At 38.4% G+C, this 9,530-nt stretch overlaps 1 protein-coding gene across 1 annotated transcript in view; it reads left to right on the top strand.

Annotated features, from left to right (window-relative positions):
- LOC107552115 (uncharacterized) overlaps positions 1-8,678 on the top strand; it is a 30,024-nt gene extending 21,346 nt beyond the window's left edge. The window contains exon 6 of the transcript XR_001604835.1: positions 8,668-8,678. The gene's annotated coding sequence lies outside the window, so the exon portion shown is untranslated. The remainder of the gene's footprint in view (positions 1-8,667) is intronic.
- The last annotated feature ends 852 nt before the right edge of the window (positions 8,679-9,530 follow it).

Here is a 9,530-nt window from a genome sequence, read left to right as displayed (position 1 = left end):
AGCCCCTCATGCACCTCCGGGAAGAATGGCACCAGGGCGGGGCACTGAGAACCAGCACGGACCACCTCGAAGAACCAATCGTCCAACCTTGAGTGGAGACCACCTCCACCGTGTCCTGAGCCCTACCCTTATGGCGGCCCTGGAAAGCATAGCCATTATTTCCGGATCCAATTCAGGCATTGCTACAGGCCCGGAGGCAGCAGCGCAGCCAAATCTTCCTCTCCAGAAAGCTCCGGCTCACCCTCCGATGCAGCGATCGACATCTGGTCGTCGGAAGGAGTGCCAAAGGATATTGCTGGTACGCTCCTTGTAGAGGGCCCAGCATGCTCCATTGGCAGCTCAACAGGTTGCGGAGTGCAAGAGGAGCAATGGTCCCCAAAGGGTTGGTTCCCTGGAGGGTTTGCCATCACTGTTAACGTCAGACTGAAGTAGCCCCTGCCTGACTGCCGCCATGACAAGAACTAGATCGAGGCAGAGGCAACGGAGGTAACAGAGGTACCCCTTTGAGGTAACAGAGCTTGGCCCGCGACTCCGAGATGATCATCTTCCCGCAATGAGAACATGACTCATCCACAAACGCCACGTCAGCGTGCTAAATGCCCAGGCATGTGAGGCAGCGATCGTGACCATCACCCAGCGCCAGGTAACGACCGCATCCAGAAACGCCCAGGTGATACGTTGTCTATAGCAAGACCCACATCGTCTTTACAAAGACATAACGTCGAGTTAGCCAGAGGCAATGTCGTCTTTAAAAAGATGCACCCGTGAATGCTCTTTTAGGGAAAAAGCTATTTTAGCGTGCTGAAGCGCACGGAGGAGATGGCCGCCTGCAACACAAACAGGGGGTAGTGCAGCCTGATGTGTGCAACCCACTCGAAACGGGAAACTACCACCGCCGAAGCGCCATACCACCAACACGAAGAGCTCTTAAAGAGCGCGCTGAACTCGTTCAGTCTTCTTCTCTCAGTAGAGTAGTCAGGAGCAAAACGATGTGATCGTTCGCTCCGAAGCGAAAACCTGAATATGCGCTGCACCTGCTGCCTACTTATACTCACGCTGTGTCTCTCTAAGCGAGATCCCAATTCGTCGGACATCCGACGTGACGTCGAGAGTGACCGACTGAAAGGGAAAGGGAAAAGTTTTTTTTTTTTAAATAATGTCACCCCAAATGAAGTCAGAAATACCAAATTATTAATTTGAAAGGGGGGAATCGCAGTGTAATTGAGTTGAACAAAAGGACAAAATTTGAATATATATAAATGAACATAAACGGTGAAAGCATCTTTCATTTTCAGTATGCAAAAATGTGCTAGAATTCGATATAATTTTCATTAAAATATATGTAATTAATAAGGAAATGCAAATGTGCTTGCATTCTGATGAAAAACAAACAATTTTTTTCCCCATATGTATCAAATATATCAATAATATGGTAGGTTTAAGAAGTTCAGTTTAAATGGCAGAGTAAGTAACATGACAGACAGTAAATAACCAAGACAAATAACCCAGCAAAATATGTCATAAATTCAAGAAACCTATAATATAAATATTTGCAAAATTATATTTTTTTCATCCAGGCTACTACAGCAGTAAAAATTAACCCTCTGGCCTTCATGCAATAAAAATAAATAACTAAATAAAATAATATACAAAAAAGGCAAGATGAAAAGTCAACATGCAACACTGAAACTCATTGTTACATAATTCTGTAGCATGATGCATTTTCAAGTAAAATAGGTTATTCAATGAGAAAAATGTTATCTTTAATCTGAGACTTCACTGCACAGGGTTGCCAGGTCTGCATAAACAAACCATCCCAATAGGTACTCAAAACTAGCTCAATCACATTCCGGGGGAAAATGGCTTATTAAAATTACTCCAAATTCACTTTCTGGGGGGTCAAAACCTCCTTCCTGGGGTTCAACATCTGTCAAAATCGCAATCGCAAAATTCGCTAAAAGTGGCCCATTTCCACAGGAATACCACAGACTTGGCAACACTGTTTCCGTATCAGTTGGGAATGGATTAAATTGTGAAAATGGGGCATTACTAGCATTAAGTCAGATGGTTGAAACATGCAGGAAAATGCTTTAAGAAATTAGTCATGATCAATTTGGATGTTGAAATTTTGAATTTAATGAACAAATGCAAAAATTAAAAATACATTTCATTTGATAATTGGACTAGAGTTTATAGGCAACAGTAAATGTTAAAAGGACTTGAATAACAACTAGATATTATAATTAAAGGCGATACAAATGTTTGGACATGAGGAGGGGAAATGTTTTCTTGCACATCCTGTAATGAAATTATACAAAACATATAGTAACCATAAAAAAGTCCTGATTTCTTCCTCTGAATGACCCTTTGGGGCTTCATTCTAAAAAAAATGGCCAAACAATCCCCAAAAAAAAAAAAAAAATAAGCCATGTCCTACATTTATTCTCACTCAATAACAGTTTTACCCAGAATGTCTGACATATGCGTTTCATATTGACTTCAAAGAGCATTTATATGAATGAACATTTATTTGAATGCATATTCAGATATGTGTGGTTTGCAGTGGTTCATATACTGGAAATATACCGTTTAATTAAGTATACTTAATGAAATATTTAGATTATTCATTTTCTAATACATTACAAAAGCATTTTCTTACAGCATTTGCTTTATATCTTAAAAAAAGACACATTGTCTGTCTCTGAAAAGTGATATGTACAGCTGAGAAAGCATATTCAAATGAAACCCTGGAACAGATGATTCAACCATCCCTGAAACACAATCTTCTAAAGTTGCACTTCTTTTTTTTAAATACATAACATAATATTCACTAGATTATTTAGCACATGTCACTGAGTACACCACCAGATTTGAGACATACATTACTGTTTGACCTCCAGAGGCAAAGGTTGCTCTGAAATATCCAGCACAAAACAACATGCCAGACAGCTGGCAGTGAAGGACAGCCTGTGGACTTCAAGATTCAAAGCCAACATTGTAGCAGCTATCTCTGTCGCCAAAGGGAGTGTGATAGCATCTCATGGATATTCATGTGGGGAAGAAGGAGATAACACTGGCAGATTTACAGTGCAGTGTTGTCTACTCGTTTGAGTTTCGAGTGAAATCCATCCACAGGGCCGGTTGCTATTCCTGTAGCATTCAGCTGGGCTAATCCATACATCTACAGGCTATGCACTCAAACCTCACCATAGCTGCACTGCTCATAGCAGCCCTGCTGTCTCCAAGCCACTCATGATTACAGCCAAGCTGACGAGACCAGGTTTGTGATGATCCACAAAGGCCAATTTAATCCTCACAACAAAGCCACTACCATTTCAGAGAACCTGGTACTTTCAAAGTCATGTTTGATTCATGAATCAAGACTCTCCCAGAATATCAAATGACTGCGAGAATTTAAAGTGAAAAAGTGACGTGACGTGTGGCCAAGTATGGTGACCCATACTCGGAATTAGTGCTCTGCATTTAACCCATCCAAAGTGCACACACACAGCAGTGAACACACACCGTGAACACACACCCGGAGCAGTGGGCAGCCATGTATGCTATTTATTGCTCAAGGGCACCTCAGTCATGGTATTGAAGGTGGGAGAGAGCGCTGTACATTCACTCCCCCCCACCGGTAAGAGACTCAAACCTGCAACCTTTGGGTTACAAGTCCGACTCTCTAACCATTAGGCCACGAGTGTGTTTACTGTGAGTGTGTTTCCCAAAAGCATCATTAGCCAACTATGGGCAGTTGTTACCAACATAGTTCAACAATTCTGTGTTTCCTGAATCCATAGTTACAATGAACATTCACAAACAGCATCTAATTATGTGGTTGGAACTATCATAGTTTCTTGTTAGTATGACATATGGACTTAAATATATCTTGCTCTTGAGTAAAATAAGCAAGCTAACATGCAGTCAAATCTATATATTTCATTCCATTCATATACAAATTTCATTCAAGGTTTTTTAGTTTGTAAAAGAATTAAGTGTCATTTTTAAAAAGTGCGAAAGTGTATACATGCTCTAGTGCCAAGGGGGAAACTCGCAAAATGACAGATAACAAAAATAGCAAAGCAATCCTCAGATGCCATGTTCGTCATTTACAACAATAATCTAACATTGATCTTGAACTGATTAATTATCAGACGTTATCTGTTTGATATGCTTTATTAACGATAGTTCTAACCAACATGGTTGGAATGTATGGAAGGCTGATGGGGCCAAAAGGCTTTAAACGGAATGTGTGAAATTTGAAGTTAACGCCAATTAAATTGCTGTATTTAAGAGTATTTGCATATGTGATGCAATAGTACGTTGGATATGTACACAAACATCAGACATCATGTTTATTCATGAAGGGTGTCGTAATGGCACACTGGTATGCACATATGCAAACATCAGATGCCACACTCTGAAAAATCCTGGGTTATTTTTTTAACCCAGATGCTGGGTTGAGCCTTCTGGGTAATTTTTTTAGGTTATATTTTCAGTGTTTGGGTAGTTTTTGTGTTACGCCTGGGTCCTGGGTCAGACGTAACCCAGCGGTTGAGTTATTTATCACAGTCATTTTGCGTCCTCTTCAGGAGAGAGCAGTTCTAAGCCCCATCAAATTGATGCATTTCTTCGGTAAAATACAGGTTTGTGTACATTTTATTTTATCTATAAAATCGATTACATGTGAATTACTTCTGTTTAATGTTGAATTTTTACTTCTGTTTGTAAAGCAAGTTTAAATATAGGCAATATGTATAGCCTACGTATTAAAAACGACATAATGCTGTAAATTATATAAATAAAGGAAGTTATCATGCAAACCAGTGGTTGTGTGGAGTAGTTTACAAAAGTTTAGCGGATTTAAGTTAATCTGTAAACATTAGTTCATGTATGAAGTAAAAAATACACCAGTATTATAGTAAAAATGAATGAACCCATAGCTGGGTTAAATCAACCCATTATGCTGGGTAAAATTAACCCAAAATGTGTTCTGTCCTATATTTACCCTGCCCTTGGGTTAAAAATAACCCAAATTGGGTTGTTTTTAACCCAACGTTTTTTAGAGTGTATGTTTGTTCATGAGGGACAATGCATGAACAGTGTGACGTCTGTCTTATTTCATGATTTGTCATGTCCTTTTTAGTTGTTTAGTTCAGTGTTCCTTGTTAGGTAGAAAAGTCTTAATTTACATTGTAACATTAATTAATTTACTCTAGCACAGTAGATATCGGTAAAGCAATGCAGCAATAAACTAAAACAAGATTAATATGTGGGTAAATCTAGAGGTAAATCTACTTCAAAAAGTATTACATGTTCGAACATGGCCAGAATGTGCGAGCATTGAGAAACACATTAAAATTTGTCATAAAAGGGTAAAACTGTGTGACTTTAAATGTTCTAAGGAAACACGGCAAAAACTGATTCAGTTAAGGCACTGAAAACTGCCTTAAAGGGTTAGTTCACCCCAAAATGAAAATTATGTAATTAATTACTCAACCTCAAGTCGTTCCAAACCCGTAAGACCTTCGTTCATCTTCGGAACACAAATTTTTTTTTTTTGATTTTTGATGAAATGTGAGAGCTCTCAGACCCTGCATAGACAGCAACACAACCACAATGTTCCCAGGTCCAGAAACGTAGTAAGGACATCGGTAAAACAGTCCATGCGACATCAGTGGCTCAACTTCAGTTTTGCGAAGCTACGAGAATACTTTTTGAACGCAAAGAAAACAAAAAAATAACAATTTATTTAACAGTTCGTCTCTCCCGAGTTACGTCTTCCTCCATTTTGGAGACTCTCCAAGAGCGTAATTGACGTAATCAGCGTTGTTTACGTTCGGGGGAGAAAGCGCACGCATGAAGGTAATCTGCGTAATCAGTGTTGTTTACGCTTAGGGAAAGCCTGCGTATGTGTTGTGATACTCTCTAAAATGGCGGAAGACGTAACTTGGGAGAGAAGAATTGTTGAATAAATTGTTATTTTTGTTTTCTTTGCGCTAAAAAAGTACTCTTGTAGCTTCGCAAAACTGAAGTTGAGCCACTGATGTCACACATGGACTGTTTAACCGATGTCCTTGGACCTAGGAACATTACAGTTGTGTTGCTGTCTATGCAGGGTCTGAGAGCTCTCACATTTCATCAAAAATATCTTAATTTGTGTTTGAAGATGAACGACATGAGGGTGAGTAATTAATGACAGAATTTTCATTTTTGGGGAACTATCCCTTTAACACAGCCAGAATATGCGTGTCTACACATACAAAAGAAACATGTTAAGAAGTGCCACGTTAACACGGTCAAACATAGCGTGTTGACAGTCAAATTTCACCTGTCCTGTTTGAACACTTTTGGCTCTAGCCGCCTTCCATATTAACGAAGAATGTGCGACCAATAAACGGCTGTGACTAGCTAGACAATTTCTTCAACAATGCATCATACTGTGGTTGATAAGCAGCGAGTTACGTCTTTGTTCAGAAAATGCACCCCTGATTATATTTATTTGCTTTGGTGATTCTTTTCCAAGTGATTTCCGAGCACAAAATATTGTGTTAGTTGATAGGAATGCAACTCTTGAAGAATCAGTGACACACTACAAGAATGCAACAAAAATTGTGAATTTATCAGTTATGCTACAGACAAGACGCTGATACTTGGACAAACGTTTAGATATGCTGAGATTAGAAGATTTTGAAAGGTTTCTAGTGAGGTCTGTGAATGGATTAAATGACACTAAGCACACTTTCTAGCCTGCAAATGGCAGACCTTTTTCTTCTAAAGGCTAATTCAAATATGCCAACAAACAGCAGCGGTTGTTGGGTTTGGTTAAATCAGTGTGCTAACTCCGTTGCCATTTGTTGGTGTTTGTTTTCACCGACTGAACATGTTCACAGTCATGGTTGTTGGGTCATGAAATCTTTAAGCAATCTGGTATGATTTTCAACTCCAACAAACCCTGGCGACTCCAACTTGATCCCCATCTGTGGCCATAACAATGAGGTAAGCTCAGGGCCGTCACTAAAATTCACAAGGTGGGACCAACACGAACCAAAAGACTTATATATGCTATTTATAGAGGTTTATAACTAATTTTAGAAGGTATCTCTGTATCATTCACTGATAAACCAACCTGATCTCATGAAAGTGCATATAAATAGTACACCAAATAAAAACGAAAACTCGTGGTATTGATACGCAAAAATGGACTTTGGCGTGTATATGCTACGCGATGGGTAGGTTTAGGGTTGTGGGGTAAACTGCGTATCATATGCACGCCAACAAATTTCGTATCATATGCACGCGAAAACTGCGTATTATATGCACGCCAAACACATGCGTATCATACGCACGCCAAAGTCCATTTTTGCGCATCAATACCTCGAGTTTTCATTTTTATTTGGCATACTATTTATACGCATTTTCATGATAACGGGCTCGATAAACAGTAGTGGATCTGACTGTTGTCTCCAAAAGCCTAATATTAAACATTAACACAGGTTTTTAGTATAGTTTTACACTTCTGAATCTAAGTGTACGTGTCATTCCTAGTGTTGCACATTGTGAATTATTAGGGTTTACATGAAATCAGAAATAGATCAATAACAGGTAGTGTCCATGCAGTGTAAAGGGCCCTTAGGATCTTGTCACACAGCTCAATCTCGTTTGACAATGCCAGTGCCCTATGGTGTGAGTCTTAAAATATAATCTGAAGGACAAATGGGCAGAAATGCAGTATGATTCCACATGCACATCCAATCACAGACATGAAATTCAAGTCAGAATCTTACATTACTGTCAATATGGTGCTCAAATGTGGAAAAGAAAATGAATCATTGTGTCGGGTTATAAAACTACATTGCACGTTTAGCTATACAAACTGAACATTACTATAATCAAATATTTTAACAGTGAAATGCAGTACTCACAAAAAATACATATTCAAGTCACATTTCACTTCTTGATAGACTTGATTTTCTTTAAGCAAGATATAAGTTGTCAAAAGGGTTCATGAGATTCACCCATCTATAGAAGGCAGTTGTGACTGAAAAGTCGAAGATGAAAATTCAAAATTATTTCTTATTCCATCCTGTCAAAGGAGGAAGGTTTTGTGTCTGATCATGCTTCCCTACTGAACTCCAGAGGACATATGGTTTTTTGGTCACTATATAGGATCATATGAGTTATAGATGGCAGAGAAACATGCCAGAGGAGTATTTTTTCTAATAAAAGGTTCTTGGATGTCAAAACGTGTCCATGTCATTTGATGGAATGAGAAGCAATTGGTATGACATCCTTGGCTCTTGAGGCATAAATGACCCAAACCGAATGGCTACTATCAACTCTTGAAGAGGATAGCTTGACCTCTCCATGACACAATTATTCCAGCTAATGAATTTTAAATAATGGGATAATTATAAAGTATTAGCTAACGTCATGACTTCAGGCTTTAGATAAACTAATTTATTTATTAGCTATCAGAAGGTTAATAATAATAAAGTAATTTAAATACACCCTATAGACAGCACTTCAATTACCACTGAATTGATTTTCACAGTACATGTTTATGGTTATGAACAGACCATGAAGGTAAACCGAGTCAACTTTCTGGAGGGCTTAATATCAAGTTGATACGTTCTGAACTTTCAAGCCTCTTATGTCTCTGAGCATTTAAGAAAGGGCAAAACAATGAAAATAAATTACACCTAGATATTTCTCAGCCTTTTGACAATACTCAATATAAATCTCAGTATTTGCTCTGAAATGGCTTAGAGTAGTGGATCTCGACCTTTTTGACTCCAAGGAACCTTAGAGTGTTTTTTTTTTTTTTGTCATTTTAAGCCATCTTCAGGCTTGCTGGCTGAGAATCACTAGCTTAAGGATCCTCTTTTTCAGAGGCGAGTACATGATTTATGGAAATGAATCAAACTTACCAACTTCAAAAGCCATCTCTGCTTCTGATGATCAGACACTGTTTAAAGGTGACAAAACATTAAAAATGGACAAATACTTGGAGCAAATCCAAGCTTAAATGAGCAACATTTGGTTTCTTGGTTAAACTGGTCTCCTGGGTTAAGCTTGTGTTTCAGTGTGGCTTTTCCATAATGTTGTGGCTTTTCGATGTAGCTTTTCCATAGTGATAACCCATTAAAATAAATAAATGCATACATACAGATACAAAGTGCATGAGACAATTTACTCTGACTGAACAATGTGATTAAAGCATATCCTTAAAATATGATGTTGAATATATTAAAAATTATATTACTGCATAACTGTGTTGAACACAAGTAGTACCCTGTCAAAAGCTTCTAATATGTGCACGTTAGGTATAAATATGTACTTTTAAAATACTAATATTTTTAGGGGTAAATAAGGTACAAAGATGCACCTTAGCTTTCGTACCTTGGGGTACTGCCCTAGTCATAGCTTTCTAACCATTTTTTTGAGAGTATATTTTGGTTGTTCATATTGCTAGCAGAAACAAAATCCACAAAACCTGGCAGCAAAGCCATGATAAATTCCCATTC

This window comes from Sinocyclocheilus grahami, unplaced genomic scaffold (genome assembly GCF_001515645.1).
Source record: "Sinocyclocheilus grahami isolate Dianchi unplaced genomic scaffold, SAMN03320097.WGS_v1.1 scaffold441.1, whole genome shotgun sequence".
Classification (NCBI taxonomy): Eukaryota; Metazoa; Chordata; class Actinopteri; order Cypriniformes; family Cyprinidae; genus Sinocyclocheilus; species Sinocyclocheilus grahami.
This window is presented reverse-complemented; position numbering and strand designations above follow the sequence as displayed.